Raw genomic sequence first — 16,937 nt, 5'->3', positions numbered from 1 at the left:
TATATATATATACACACACACAGTGCAGTCTAAGAACCACTGGTCCCAGGTAATGCATTATCACGGAGACCAGTCTAGATCAGAACCATACCTGTTCAGTGAGAAATCCAAGCGCTGGGCCGTAGCATGTAGAAGCAGCCTTGGAGATCACTCTGCCTCGGGAGAAAGGGACAGTGATAAAGTAGTTAATGGTTGAAATTCAGCATCAGGATGGAAATGACAACGCTCTAAATTAGCAGTTCTCAACCTGTGGGTCGAGACCTTTTTGATGGGCAAATGCCCTCTCACAGGGGTGGCAGATCAGATATCCTGCAGGTCAAATATTTACATTATGATTCATAGGAGTAGCAAAATTACAGTTATGAAGTAGCAACAAACTAATCTTATGGTTGGGAGTCACCACAGCATGAGGAACTATATTAAAGGGCCGTAGCATTAGGGAGATTGAGAACTGCTCTAAATACTGCTGGGTCTGCTGTGGGGTCCTAGTGTCTTCCTAATTCTTCCAATTAAACTTTCAACTACACACACATGGGCACAAAATAACTGATTTTAAAGCAAGCCAGTAGAAGAAGAACATTTTCCTTTTCAAAATACTTCTATTGCTTTTTAGCTCAAATATAATTATTTTGAAAATTGCAAATATCTCTACATTTAGTTTATGGGACGTGCCTAAGATTAAAGGGAAGGGAAAAAAATCTTTAGGATGAGTAAAGATGTGTCTGCTGGTTTTACATCACTGTGTAATTCCTTTGCTCTGAAAAACGCTAGTTTCTTTTCCATATGACTCACCAGCAAATGTCTCATCGTTAGATGTGGGCCCTGTGCTGTGTAGATCCAGATATCGAATAACCATGGCTTATACTCTAATCCGAGAATGTCTGTCACAAAGAGCCAAACAAGGAGAACACTCTCTCTTTCATCATCAGAAAAACTGCATTAAGCTTAGCAGCATTAATCGCATTAAAATACTTTTTAGTGATATCCCCAGGGCCTCCATGGCTAAGACAAGCTACAACAAACACCGTTAGCGTTAGTTAAACTTGGTTCATGCAAAGATTTAGAATCTGTTCCTAAAAGGGGCCATATACTAAATTTCATTCATTCCCTTTTGTCCCTCCTTGTTCCTTTCTCCTATGTCTGGATAATGCCTTTTAAGCTCTTTATCAAATACGTAAGCAGTAAATATCAGCTTCCAGAGAGAAATGGAACTATCTGAACCCCCAAAACTGTATTATTCAAGGCTGATTGGGGTCCAGCACTGAGACTGTAGGATTCTTTCCTTTGCCTTTCTTTTCTTTTGTTGGCTTACTTTCAGTGTCTCTCCATGTCCTCCAACAAACAGGGCCAGTGTAAAAGTAGATGTGGAAGTATGGCCAGAGTCAAGATTTGCTTTCATGGTACTGTGAAAGAAAATGAAGGCCCCGTTGTAAACAGTCTCTTATTGAATCATATCTATTCTGGTCTTGCTGTCTTTTCTTTACAAAATAGGTTTTGCTTTTGCTCCCAAATGGAAGATAACTAATAACTTCTTGTTCTCTAAGCCTTTGGCCTTATACAGTGATGATGCTCAGCCCCATACAAAGTTCACCTGGCAAGAAACTGTACAGCTTCTGGCATGGACCAGAGTCAGGAGCGTGTGTTTGCTGAGACAGTTCTCACAACATGTGGTCTTAAGTGTACTCCATATCCCTAAATGTCTCAATATGTGTTGCAATGACCTAGGCTGATATAAAAAAAAAAGTATTTTATATTACTTTCTACCCTATAATATAAACATAGGAAAAGGAGTTGTTAGCTTAATGAAATAATTACCATTACAGAACTGTCTCAGCCTCAGGGATAAAAGGAAAGCTTAATTGGGTGAACAAAATACAAATATTGAAAGAATATCTAATTGTTTTCAATACACTGTATGCCCTCCCCCCCCCCCCCCCCCCCCGCACTCTCTCCAATGAGCATACACTCTGACAATCCTGGCTTTAGGAGGCAGCCACTTAATGACAATCAGTTTAAATTCATATCACAATCATTGCCCTAAAAAGGCCATACCATCTCGTTTATATCATTATAATCCTTGCTAAAGAAAGGAAAGTATATTTTAATAATATTTCTTCTGTTGTAATTTTATACTTAATTTTCTTGTTCCTAATTAAAAAAAAAAACACTTTCAAGAGTATTCTAAAAGTCAGGCCTAATGGTAAGACTATATAATCTCAGCACTCAGGAGGATGCAGCAGGAGAATCATAAGACCTAGGTTAGCCTGTGCTACATAGCAAATGCTTATAAGAAAAATTAGAAGCAACAACCCCCTCCCCCAAAAAATCACTGTAAGGTGAATCAGCAGATTCTCTTCATAGACAGAGGATTTGCTTCGTTGTAATGCAGTTACTCCTCACTACTCTGCGTGCCTTGTCCACGCCTGGAAGTATTTTTGAAGACATCTTAAGAAGCAATCCATACCTGTTTAGTGATACTGGAAGCCTATGATCCTTTTCTACTATTTTTAGAGAGAAAAAAAAAACAAAGATGGGGAGAGCACGTGAGCACATATTTGTGATAAATCTTCTACATGTCAAACACAGAGCTGGCAGGTGTTCACACTTGCCCTTCCCTGTGCTGTGATCACCAGTAGTTGACATGGGACTAAAGCAAAACCCAGGGATGTAACTTGGCTATAGACCTGAAGGGAAAACAATCATACTTGAACCTTGTTCTGTGCCAATCCAAAGTGTATTATCTTTACAAGCTTCATAAGATATCAACCATGGCATATTGATTAATAAGTTGATTATAATTCTTAACTTTAATAATAACTAAAATTTCAAAGCATTGCCATCTGCATCACCCCATTTTAAGGCAAAGAACAGAACAGTGGACTTGTCTGGGTTGCTGTGAAGGTTAGTAATACTGTATATGAAGTATGTCTATTGTAAACATGGACTCAATAGCTATTGTTATTATTGTTGGTTCTTCCAGCATGTTTACAAGTTACATAGTACAGCTGTCATGATTCCTTTTTGACAGGATTTGTCTATGAAGACTAACTCCAAGGAAAAATCAGTTTACAATTCTATTTACGAGGCAATCTCAGGAATTTCACACACAGCCTCCCCCATTCCACTCCAGCTTATTCAAGAGAGGGTGGGCAGAGGGTATAAAAAAAGTCAGGGCAGGAAGGCTTAGGGTCTTTCCCGACAGAGTCAAAATGTGGATCTCACCTCCTATCTGCAAGAAATTCTTTCCACTACAACAAAGTGACATGTAAGTTTGTGCTTTCTCTTGGGTTTTGCTATCTGATTCTTAGAGTAGAAAAGCGGTGTCCTGCTTTGGATCTGTTGCTAGCCGGGCTAAGGAGCACGCACCAAAGAGCTGGGATCCCCCTTGCTTGCAGCTGGGAAAGCAGTTATCACCACACACACATTTAACTTCTACAGCCACATTCCTGCTCTCCCGATAGCGCGCTACAAAGTGCCAGAAACCAGCTCTGTATCAGTGACTCACAGTGGCAGGAAATCTCAAGCAGGTCCGCCCTTCCTTCCTCTCTCACAAAGAGCTGAGTCGCAGAACCACAGGCCACAGCTAGCCTTGAGTCTTGGTGAAAGGAGCTGAGACCAGAGACTCTTGCATGGGACTGAGATGTTCCCTTTATTGTGGAGAACATGTTCTCTATTGAGATCTCTTCCAACACACAGTGGCATATTCTGGACTTGGTTCTGATTTGAAAAATGAAAACAGTGGATTGAGGCATGGGGGAGGGGGGGAGTGCAGATGTGCCAGTAGAGCCCAGTAGCATAGCAAGACCAGAAAGGAAGGAAGGAAGGAAGGAAGGAAGGAAGGAAGGAAGGAAGGAAGGAAGGAAGGAAGGAAGGAAGGAAGGACATATCAAGAAATGGGAAAAGGAATTTGCCTATACAAAAGATTTTTAATGTGATATAAAATTTCCTCATTAAAGTTACATGATTTTTTTCCCTCTTGCTTTGAGTAGGAGATGATGATGGAGATGATGCCAATGATGTTGACTGTGAGGATAAATTCTAACAGCTGTTTGTTAGTGCAAAGACTGCTCTCGACACTTAACACATGTCAAAGTCATTTGAATCTTACAAAAACTCACTGACACATATATCACTGTTTCCGTTTTAGGGGAAAGAGGCTATCAACGTGAACACCTCTTCAATGCCCTTGAGAATTGTTTTTAACATGTAGAAATAATAAATAAAACCCAAACAATATATATTACATACACATACATGTATCGTAAGTGTAGCCACTGCTTGTGGTGATTTGTTGTGTCAAATGAATATTGCCACAAATGATCGTCTGCATGTTTTCCACACCTGTTCAGGTCACGTGAAATATTTTGAATTCACTCAGAAAAAACAAGATTGCAAATGCAAAAGTCAAAACTTAGTTATACCAGATTAGCTATATCAGTATCTTTTTTTTTTGTTGTTGTTGTTGTTTTGTTTTTCGAGACAGGGTTTCTCTGTAGCTTTGGAGCCTGCCCTGGCACTAGCTTTTGTAGACCAAGCAAACCCATTTTCTCCTCTAATCTAGCAAATGTGTGCCTGCTAATGCTCTAAAATATTTTTATTTATCTTTCCATGGACTATGGACTATATTATATGGTGATGTGCTTTAGACTAGGCCTAGGAGTGAGGAAGAAGAGGATCACTGTTACAATGGAGCTGGAAGGGAAGGAGGGAGGGCAAGACGAAGGGAAGAAGGAAATGATGGAGGACAGATAGCTAGAAGATATCAGTCATGGTTGGCTGATTGTTTACATGGTATCCAATGACTAGGTGCTGACTTACTCAAGTGTGGTGGCTTCAACCATCTTAGCTGAATTCTGACTGACAAGAAGGGTCCAATAATACAGAACAGGAGAATAGCATCAGGGAGCATTTGTCAAATTTGTCAAAGGTGCTAAGCTGAAAGAACAAGCCAGGTTCTCTCAAAAGAGAAGGAGTTAGAATAACCCAGGTAGTCAAAACCCAAGTGCCTTTGTCTATAAAACCAATATGAGGTTTACATTGAAAACACAAAGCCAAGTTTTTATATGGAGCAAGAGTGGATCTGGGGGAGACAGGGGGAGTGGGGGAGGGGAACAGGATGTATTGTATGAGAGAAGAATCTATTTTCAATAAAGAGGGGGAGAGAAAGAGAGAGAGCAGGGATGAACCATCCACATACAATAAACACTGTCTGCATGTGTGAACTAATGACACAATGAATGAATAGAACAAGGACCCTGCTTTCAGAAAGCTTAAAGTCTCTAAGGACAACAGTCTCAATTCAAATATGGACTGCAGATGCACCTCACATCAGTTACCCTACAGGAGCCAAAAGCATTGTACGGAAGGCAAAGGAGAAGTATAACAACTTCTTTTTGTTTGATGCTGCATTGGGGGCCTTCAGGCATGACGTTCTCTAACACTGTGGAAACAGGAGAGGAGACTTGGCAAGAATATCTCAAGATGAACGGCACAATGACTGATCTTTCAGACCATGGATGTGTGTAGCCTTGGAGTTTTGGATCAAGATCAATCTCCTGAGAGAATCTCTGTTGCACCAGTAAATTAAAAGTAAACAAGAGTATCTGAACTCCTTTAGGTTGTTCAAATTAATGTCAAATTTTGCCCCTGGGTAAACCCCTCACATCCTGTCCTGGCTAGGATGTCAGCTTGACACAAGCTACAGTTATTTGGGAAAAGACACCTCAGCTGAGAAAATGCAAGTCTGTAGGGGTGTTTCATTGACTAAAGATTGATATGGGAGGGCCCAGCCACTGTAGACAGTACCATCTTGACCAAGTGGTTCAGGGAGGTATAATAAAGGTACATGAGTTCAGAAAGCAAGGTAGTGAGCAGCGTTCCTCTACAGTCTCTCCCTGGGTTCCTGCCTATAACTTCCTTTCATGATGTACTGAAAGCTATGAGGTGAATGAACACTTTCTTCCTTCAAGTTGCTTCTCCTCATGGTGTCTTCATCACACCAACAGAAAGAAAACTAAGGTGTTTTTATACAGGTGGGTTTTTTTTTGTCACTCCTCCATTTCTTTTAAATTTGGTATTTTAAAAGAAATATACATACATGCATAATACATACATACACTATAAATATACATATATATCTTTGCCTGCATTATATATTATACCACATGCATGTCTAGTTCCCTCAGCATTCAGAATAGGGTGTTGGATCTTCTGGACCTAGGGTTATGGATAATTGTGAGCCACCATGTGGGTGCTAGGAATTGAACCCAGGTCCTCTGCAAAAGAGGTGAGTGCTCTTAAACATTCTAAATGGTTTTTCTTGGAACCACAATTTGGGCTGCCATGAGGAAGTGTGAGCTGAGCCTTCCGTATAACCCTTGCCATTTTTTTCATCATTCTTATATTGTGGGTTCTACCTCCTCCACCCAAACATTACAGAAATAATGTCCCAACTCCTTTTTGTGTGGATTATTGCACCTTTTCCATCTTCCTCCACAGGCTATGTGCAGCAGCAAGCTTTACCTCATCAAAGCACTACAAAACTTAATGTCCTGAAATTACAACCATTCATCATTTCTCACCATTCTCCGGCTGATTTAAATCAAGGAAGCTCCTATGGAACCTCTCTATCACACCTGGGGCTTCATCTCAGGTGCCCTCACACACCCTTTTCAACAGCCTCTCACTCTAAGGTTCACAGAGAAAGATTCTCAGAATCAAGAGAAGATAAATGCTGTGGCAAGCACTCTTCAAACCTCTTTCTGCATTTTCTGATGTCCCTTTAGCTGTTCTAGTCTAAGATTAAAAGGCAAATAAACTGAACCTTTGAATGGAAGTATAGGGGGGAAATTAAAATTCTAAAGAGACACGCTTACAAAGATAGAAGTAATTTGCAAATATTTTTGTAATGTTGAAGAAACACTTGAGGTCAGTTTGTATTCCAGGTAATAATGACACCAACCAGGATGCTTTGCTTTGTCATATGGCAAAAAATCACACCTAGGCAATCAAGGCATAATTTGACTTGTGGAAGAGAGCCCATCTATCCCTCTACCAGATGGTGTGGGAAGGCCTTCTATATATGTGTTGCTTTATTGATTAATGAATAAAGAAGCTGTCTTGTGCCTGCTCAGGACAGAATAGAGGTGGGGCAGGGGAGGACAGGAATTAACTAAAGACTGGGAGAAAGAATGCAGAGTCAGAGAGATGCCATGGAGCTGCCAGAGAAGAAGGACACAAGCTTGTAGTTAGAACCTTGCCAGTAGGCCACAAACCTCATGGTAAAATATAAAATAATAGAAATATGTTAGTTTAATATGTAAGAACTTGCTAGAAATAAGCTAGAGTCATTGGCCAAGCAGTGTTTTAAATAATATAGTTTCTGTGTGATTATTTCAGGTCTGAGCAGCCTCCTACAATAACCAGATACATGCTATATAACTGTTCAGTAAGCAATTAATTAAATGGAGAAAGAGAGCATCACCGTGAGGGAGAATGAACATGAACGAACACCAGCTCCTTCCTAACTACTTAAGAGTCAAGAAGTACTATGGTAGCATGGACCTGACATGTGTTTTAACGTCAAATGGACATGCTTCTTGTGTAGCCTTGGGTGAATCTTTAGGCTCTAACACATCGACTCCTCATCTGTAACACAGCACAATGCTTCTACCACAGGACTATTCCAGAAACTTAACAGTGATGTGCACAGAGTACTTGGAGGAACAAGTGACCCCTTACAGACAGACAGACATTCAGGAAATAGCAGGTCTAGCTGAGCCTCACTATGTATATAAATTCTAGTCCTTTCTCCTTCTCCATTTGTCTCTATAGCTGCTTTCCCAGGCCAGCCCTGGAATCAAACAGAGAAAGGAGCATGGTAGGGAATGGCCGGCTTGGTGCCATTTTGGATTCTATGCTCAGGAGCTTGTCTGACTTTAGTGGTATGAAATAGTTAAGGCACTGGGTGAAATAAAACCCAAGCCATTTTCTGCTTCTAAAAGTAAATCTCTGGCTGCTTCTTGTCTGCCACTGCGGAGTCACACAAACCCCAGCATAAACAACTGCTTATGTCTGGATCCAGCCAAAATGACTGTGTGAATTTTGCACTCAGAAATCACAGCCTAGTTTCAGTGACCAGAGGGCAGAATACAAGCCTCACCCTCTTGGCCTCCACACCTCACATTCCACAGAAATAAATGCCTCGCAGCCTATGAAGGAGAATGAGCTCCTCATGAATCCCTGGATCAGAGAACTCTGACTTTTTACATACTTCTCCGAGATAAGTGGGAGGGTGGGATTGTGGAGCCAGGGTTCACAGAACAGCAGGGCCAATAATGATCTGGGCAAACATCTCTGTTGATTCATTATAAAAGGCATACAATTGCAGTATTTTCCCCACAAGGTTTTAGTGGAGATTAGCCAGATGAGAACATAGGAAGCTCTTAGTGTCCCTCCTGGAAGACAACTCAATGAAAGTTGGGTTTTTGCTTTTGTAAATTAAAGCCAAAAAATAAAAGTATCAGCACTCAAGAAAGTAGAGCCATTTCCCAACATCCAGGACTCCCCACACATCAAAGGCAGCATAAACTCAAAATGAACTCAAATTGCTCACAGCCAATGGACATCGTTGATCACTCTTTAAACCATCTCCAGAGTACGTATAATCTACGTAGTCTACAGAGGTTTCATACTACATCATCTAGGGTACAATGTTAACAAAAACATGTACATTTTCAATATAGATAGAAACTTTTTTCTAAGTATCTTATTCCACAGATGACTGTCTACAAATATCAGTGCAAGGTTTAGAATTAGCAAGAATTCCAGGGCAAAATAAAGCACAATCCAAGGCACTGACTGAAGGATTACAGAGGAGGCCATCCAAGCTCACCTTCACCACACTCTCTGCTCCCATGTCCACATAGAGAAGGAATGTGTACCTTCTGTTCCAATCAAACCAAAACACAAGTCTCTGTTTTAGCTGACAGTGTTTCCCATGAAGGGCTAAGGCCTCTGCAGGTAGCTGGGACATCTCTGTCATGAAATGGCAGTGAGGAGGATTCCATTTCTGATAACCTGTTAGGAAACTTTATTGAGTAAGAGCTAAGAGCCTAAGACCTATCTTAAAGAAGAAACAAATGACCTGCATCAAAATGAGAACTGGACTGTGTCGCTCTCTTCCCAGGAAAACTGTCGGAAAGAAGATAATAATTTAAAGTTCTGAGAACAAGTTCTATTCAAGCTGGAATTACATTCCAATCTAAATTACTTTTCAAGTTCAAATGACATTTTCAGACATGCAAGCAGCTAGAGCTTTTTACTTTCCATGTACACTTTCTGAAGAAAAATTTTAAAATGACAATTTGGGCTGTATTAAGGTAAAAATGAGCCGGGCGGTGGTGGCGCACGCCTTTAATCCCAGCACTCGGGAGGCAGAGGCAGGCGGATCTTTGTGAGTTCGAGACCAGCCTGGTCTACAGAGCTAGTTCCAGGACAGGCTCCAAAGCCACAGAGAAACCCTGTCTCGAAAAACCAAAAAAAAAAAAAAAGGTAAAAATGAAAAGGCAATCCAAGACCCAGAAGATCATGACAGCCAAAGGAACGTGAACTTGACCTAGAAATCTGTGAAAAATAATTATTGGGTGAGAGCTGTCTAATAGGCTTAGAAAGTCAACAGTGCAGATAGTGCTAGAGATTCTAAAGTCAGCCCTCAACAGCAATACCCAGGAAGGAAATGGATGTATGAAGAAACTGCCAGACAGGGAGAGCATATAATTCTGCCCACTGTAAAAATTAAGTTAATGAGAATCATCCATGAGTTTTTTTTTCTTAAACCTGAAGGGATGTTTAAAAAAAAGATGAATAAATACACAGCAAGCAATGATACTGTGTGATATTTAATACATTGAAGAAATGAATCAATTTGACCTTGACACTTGAAATAGTCTTCCACAGGTAGTCTGGCTCTATTAATGTAAACTTATAGCTCCCTTTTAAAGTCTAATCATGACATGTCTTTCCTTAATTAATAATATTCACATTTTTATAATAATGTCAAGGGAGTATTTTACTTGAAAATTGTTTAATCAACCTCTTAGCAAAGTGTAGGCTAATCAGCCATTGAGAATATGACCCATGTGGTAAAAATGAATAAATAGATAGATAGACAGATAGATAGATAGATAGATAGATAGATAGATAGATAGATAGAGATAGATAATGAGAAAGTAGCTGTATGGAAAATGTAGAAAGAAGAGACCTTCAATAGAAGTCTAGCATTTAGCTTAGGAGTCCTCACTACAAATAGATCATATTGCTGGGCAGTGGTGGAGGACACCTTTAATCCCAGCACTCAGGAGGCAGAGATAGGCGGATCTCTGTGAGTTAGAGGCAAGTCTGGTCTACATAGCAAGTTTCAGAGTTCCAAGACAGGTTCCAAAGCTATAGAGAAACTGTGTTGGGAAAAGAAAAAAAAAAGCAAAATAAAAAAAAACAGAAACAAACAAACAAACAAAAGATAGACCTTATCCCTAGCTACTTCTCCCACCTTCCTCTCCAGAGACCTGGAAGAGCATCACCCATGTAGATGCTCTTTAAATCCCAAGAGCTTTGGAAGACTGTTCAGTTTGCCTCACCTCACAGGTGTAGAAACTGAGGCCATGGGAAATTAAAAGCTAAACAAAATGAAGGTGAATAATAGGAAGAGATAAAATGAGAATTGTTTTTAAGAGAGATAGTCTATGAACAAAGTATCTCTGTCGGTTACATTGTTGCCTTTTAAGAGAGGTGGTCTAGGAACAAAGTATCTTGTACATCTGTTACATTGTTGCTTTTGAAGAGAAGTGGTCTAGCAACAAACTATCTATGTACATCTGTTACATTGTTGCTTTTGAAGAGAGGTGATCTAGGAACAAAGTATCTGTGTATATCTGTTACATTGTTGCTTTTTAAGAGGGGGGGGTCTAGCAACAAAGTATCTATGTACATCTGTTACATTGTTGCATTTTAAGAGAGGCGGACTAGGAACAAAGTATCTCTGCATGTCTGTTACATTGATAAATGCCATAAAAAAATGACCAACAGGTAAACCTCATTCTAAACTTCAGATAGTTAGAACTCTGCATCTGAGCAGGCAAAGGGTTAAAAGACAGATACTCAGGGGCAATCACTACTTGTATATGGTGATTACAGACAATTCATTCATGTGATTATTTTATCTAACCTACTCTCAGCTAGACTTTAAAATTCTCTTTTCCTGTCCTTTGGTTTCTATTTTGTTTTTCAGAGTAGTATCAGTTTGTCAGCACTACAGTGAAATACTTGAGGCAGCCAGCCAGGTACATAAAGAAAAGAAGTTACTCATCTTTTACTTGGGGGGGCTGGAAATTCATAGAGAGAGCCCAGGATCTACAAGGGCCCCATGGTAGTTCACAGGAGGCTGTGCATAGGAAGGCTCACTTGAAGAGACAGGAAGAAAAAGTGGGCCAGCTTGCCCCCTTTAAAGGCAATTCCTTGTCAATCCTTTAAAATCCTTTTGGGGGACAGAGTCCCCCAAAGGCCCCAAGGAATTTTCACAAGGCCTATCTACAAGAGGTTCCATCACTTGTCACCACCACCACCCTGGGACCAAACCTCCTTTTAATTGGACTTTAGTACATACACAAACCACAGTACAACAGTAAGGACTATAAAGAATATTCATTAAAATAACTTGCCTTACTATGTCCTGTTTTCTTGAAAATAAAATTATGCGTGAAGCATTATAATTTCAGAGCTGCAGAGTAACTAATTGCTATTTACCAAGATTTACTCTTTTAGTGTGTGCGCGCTCTCTCTCTCTCTCTCAATAAAATTAAAGCATATACTTTCTTAACTGTATGAGAGCATCTTCTACACATCATGCTGCTTTATCCTCTACTACTCCGTGTATTCTATAGCAAGATTTCTGATAGAGAACCACAGGGTAACTTTCAAATTCAGGGTATTTACCTTGGCACAGCACTTTAAAGTCTATGATAGTTTTCCCAATTATTGCCAAAATATCTTTTATAGAATTCTTCCCCAATTCAAGCCAATGCCTAGTAACACTGATTCCACGTAGTTATTTTGTTTTTTTTTTTTTTTTTTGGGGGGGGGTCCCATTTAGTTGGTAGCAGTGGTTCAGTCTTCCTTTGGTTTCATGCCCTTAGTATTTCTAATGGAAGAAAGCCAATCACCCATACCATATATTCATTTAACACTGGGTTTCTCTGCTGTTCCCTTGTAGTTAAACAACGATGATTCATTTTGGTTGGATCGTAGTGTGCGTGAGGTGGCTTCCCTGTGGTATCATGCCGCCAGGCACCTGGTCACCCGGTGCTGATGCTGAAGTTATGCTGGATACTGTCCTGTCTCAGTACTGCATACCTCTTTATTGTTTGCATTATCAAGCAATTTGTGGAGTGATAATTTGAGGTTCTGTATATACCTTTTTTCTCATTTAAATTCTCTCTGTTGGATTATTTATTGATCTTTCTAGCTTCCTGTGATGATTGCAAAATGGTAAGTTTGCAACTCTGGTTTTTCTATCAGCTGTTATCTTTCCACTAGCTGGCATTTTTTTTTTTTTTTTTTTGGAAATATCAAATTTGCCTTCTTCCTTATTTAGTTATAAATCAGCTTAGGAATATGAATTCTTGTGGGTTTTTAAAAATTATAATCCTTTCAAGTTGCCCCCACTTAACATAAGAATGCACTTATGCTGGCCTCTTTCTTCTTTTGACACACTCCGTCACTGTTTGTGTACCTTCTTACTTCCTGACCAAACAAACAAATAAAAAACCCAGCCAAACAAACAACCACAAAAAACAAACAAGAATTGAATATGACTTCCTTGCCCCAGCTCAAGCTCCAGTCTTGATTGATAGAAGCTGACCAATTTCTGAAACTGACGTCATTAGAGATTGTTTGTGTCTTTCTGAAGTATGACGTCTTGTTTCAGAATGGAGATACACAGTGCCTATTTTTTTCTTTTTACATAAACAGGGGTATTGAGTATGTGAAACAGGATTTCCATACCACCAAAAAATGTACTGGATTGTAAATAAATGTCTAAATTATCACATAAAATTAGTCTATAAGACAATTTAAAATGCAATGTTTTAAGCTATCATGGCCATCTGCTTCACAGTGCAGATGGAGATATTGACAAGCCATGCCTTGGAGAGCTCCAGAAGACTCGAGATGACTCAGCTTGAAAAGAGCCGAGAATAAAAATGCAAATTGTTATTTTAAATATACAGTATGAGGCACCGAAGGGATGGCTCAGCTGATAGGAGTGTGTACTTCTCTTCAGAAGACCCCGACTGGGTTCCCAGCATCCAGGGCAGGTGGCTTACAACCACCTCTACCGCCAACTCCAGCTGATCTGAGGCTTTGGACCTCAATGGGTACCCACGCGCATATGCAAATACCCTCCAACACATACTCACAATTAAAAATAAAATAGATGTTAAATATACAACAGGAAAACAACAAAATTTACAGCTTTTAGAGCATGTCATACTGCAGATGCTAACATTTTTTTATTTGTGTTAAAGAGTTAAAGATTTTTTTTTTTTTTACTCACGGCAGCTCAGATTAAAATGTATATGAAGGGACTGGAGCAGGCATCTTTTGGGCAAAACACAGCCTTTGCAATTAAGAATTCACAGCAGCTAAGAATACCTATGCTGAATCTGCATAAGAATATGTCTTTAAGATCAGGTATGCAGGCAGGAGGGGGAGGGAGCAGGGGTTCAAGACGGGGCGGGCTATTGCTCCCTACTGAACTATTTACCATTGGTGGACTCAGGAAACCCAGGAGGCTGCTGTGAATAGGTCCAATACAGTGACACAAAGGGCCCAGATTAAACCAAATGGATCACAAAACAAAAACCCAAAGTCAGGATTCAGTGAGGGAAGGAGGAGACAGAGTAGAGGGGATGGGAAGAAGATGAGCGGAGGTGGGAGGAGAAAGTGGTCAGAACATATCATATACGTGAAACCGTCGAATCACAAAACGAATTAATAAAAATAACTTTAATAGGATGCACATGCCCTCCCTGACTTATTAGTATATGGCCAATTTTCCCCACCTAAATAACATTTCTTTTGAAAGCTGACTGCAATTTTGAAAAGCCATCTGGGGAATCCAGTAGGACAGATGAAAGAGGGGTTTATTGCAGAGGCAGAGTGGGGTTCAAGGTCTCTGTGCAAAAACAGCAGGCCAGCCGAAGCCGGCAAAGCCTATGGCAGCCTTTGATTGTTAAATCAGCTGATAGCAATACCTCTCCTGCAACCAGAAGCCAATTCGATATCTGAAACCAGACAATCACCAATTACTTTACCCGTATTAAAACCAGCACCAGAGCTCGTCACAGCTCAGCCTAGGCTGTAAGCAAATAGAAAACTTCCGTACCTCTGAACAAAACCTAGCATCTGCAATGGTGGCCATTGCGAGAGCCCAGGGCGACACGGGAGACAAGCCTCGCCCCTTACTTCCCTCAGCTGGCACAACTTCATTTGATTCCTTAGTATATTTCAGGTTCCTCAGACTTCACAGCGGCCACTTGTAACAGAAAGAAATTGAGATCAAAAGAGGCTGCAGGGCAAGACAAGGGAACAGGAGGGTGACCAGACTAGAGCACCCAAGTCCCACTATTTTCTTTCAGGGAAATAAGCGAGCATAAATGAGGAGGCCAGGTTAAAAGACAGAAAGAACCTTGAGCCAAAGAGCAAGGAAGGATCACCCACAGGTGTGGCTACGCCTGCTTAGTCTTGTCTTTCAGCAGGAGGTGGCCTGCTTGATGAAATTACAGGAACTTAGGGGAAAATCCTTCTAATTCTAAAGGGAATTGCAGCCCATTGCAGTGGATATATTGTAAAGGATGGGAACATAATTCCAACAAATCATCTCAGTTGAAGGAGCCCCGTAGGAACTGGACATCAATAGGTCAGAGAAAGGACCCCTCCCCTACTCAGAGGAAAGAGGTAGAATTACCCAATTTACCTGCTCAGAAAAGTGGTACCACTGGGCAGAATGAACCAGAGTTGGGAGCAATTAGCCCAGAGGAAAGCAAAAGCTGCGAAGCTGGCAGCTTCGTGCTTGGCGGTTGGTAGGAAAATTGCCACCCTGGCTCACTGCCTGCTGTGTTCAGACTAGGGGTGACTCAGGAGGCCTGAGGGGAAGCCAGGAGTGATTCAGGATGGCAGGGAACCTTCCAATGTATCTATCTCTCCACGCTGTGGTGGACATACCGTTCTGAGAGGCACAGAGGACTCCCCAGTGGGGTTGAATGAAGCAGAGATCTTTGAGTCATGACCTGGGTGACAGTTTGCACCTCTATCTGCTTTGACTTGAGCCTCCGAGGAAGGAGAACAGTGGGACATTGTGCCTCACTGAGGCAGTGTCTCAGTGTCTCCCTCATTGTCTTTGCCTCTACTGCGTGTCAAGCTGGATAGCACAATATGAAATACAGAACCACATCCCACTGCCCTCACCTCTATTTTCTCCTTTATGAAAGATGGAAATGATAACAAGCCATCAGGAGGATTCTTTTCATCAAACAGCTTCAGATCATCGCATGATGAAGGCCGTTACAGTCCGTCTCCTGTCTTTTGTTATAGCTACAAACCATTGTCATTGATGTTCAAGAAAATACAGAGCACCCAGCTCTGTATTCTGTATCCTAAAGTCCGAGTTACATTCATTAAGGATGCATTGCTGTTCACCTCATCATGCTCAAATTTGGACAATCCGTGTATAACACATTCAACAGAAGCAATAACAAAGCTGAAACATTCAATCTTCAAGAAAATCCCTGAATCGATTACCGACAGCAACAAGACAGGACAAAACCAGGCCCAGGTTCCTCTGGGAAGCTTGTTTTCACACACGGATGGAATCAAAGCGGCTCCCATTCTGTGTTTAAATCTCTCCGTAAGCAGAAACTAAATATAAATCTTAACTACAATAGATTTGGAAAGTTCAATACCCTTCGTAGTGATCACCGTTAACTCGTGCATTGCTCGCTGTCGATTGCGTTGGGTGGGTTACTCAGTCTAGGGGTTTGTAACCCACCCTGCAATCAGTTATTCCAGGGTCACGGAGGGGCGCTACCTGGAAGGGAATGAGCTAGGACCGAAGAAGGAGGCCAAGCAGATTTGTCAAAGCCTCCGTTTATTAGGATCATGGTTGCTGCTTATATAGCCCCTGAAGGGTAGGGAAACTGGACTCTTGCCGCCTGTTCCAGGTCGTGTAGGCCAGGTTACGTTCGGACAGGTAGGCCAGGAAGTCACAAGTTGCCACACCTGGTTCCCTGGATAGCTGGAATGTGAGGCGGGTTCCGCTAACAGATAGCTCCCCATCAACAGCTTAATTGGGTGTGGGGCAGGTTCTCAATAGAACATAATTATGGGTGTGAGGTTCCCTGCAGACTCCCCAGGGTGATGGTTCCTGTAATGATTTTTAGGGGGGAAATGGCTCGTGACAGCTCGCTTTGTGCACAGCCTGGTACGCTAGGGGATGGCAAGAGGATGTGGGCCTTTAAGAAGGACAAACAAACCCTGGAACCAGAAAACAGTCTTTTCGAGGGAAGAGAAGGAAAGTAGAAAGGAGCTTACTGCCGGGTTTGGATGAGTGAAACTGCATTAAATTATGAAGGTGATTGGTATTGACATCGTGAAGTAATGAAAATCTATGCTATGCCTAGTACACAAGACTATACACCTGTTGTTTCTTTACCTAGGCTGAGCAGTCAATCATATTAAAACTCATAAAGAAGCCCCATGCCAATTTATACTCACAAATTCAGTAATCTAGGGAAAAATTGACCAACTCAGCATCTGCCTAGCTCTGAGCATATACATATGAGTATGTATATATATGCTCATACACACACACGCACATATATATA

At 41.1% G+C, this 16,937-nt stretch overlaps 1 long non-coding RNA gene across 2 annotated transcripts in view; it reads right to left on the bottom strand.

Moving 5' to 3' along the window:
- LOC126504934 (uncharacterized) overlaps nt 1-16,937 on the bottom strand; it is a 23,886-nt gene that overhangs the window by 3,662 nt on the left and 3,287 nt on the right. For both annotated transcript variants that reach the window (XR_007592756.1, XR_007592755.1), the window contains exon 2: nt 92-152. This is a non-coding gene — a long non-coding RNA (uncharacterized lncRNA). The remainder of the gene's footprint in view (nt 1-91; nt 153-16,937) is intronic.

This window comes from Alexandromys fortis, unplaced genomic scaffold, assembly GCF_014885135.2.
Source record: "Alexandromys fortis isolate MF-2015 unplaced genomic scaffold, M_Fortis_MF-2015_v1.1 scaffold_53, whole genome shotgun sequence".
NCBI lineage: Eukaryota > Metazoa > Chordata > Mammalia > Rodentia > Cricetidae > Alexandromys > Alexandromys fortis.
The sequence above is the reverse complement of the archived record's forward strand: the minus strand, read 5'-3'. Positions and strand labels throughout refer to the sequence as shown.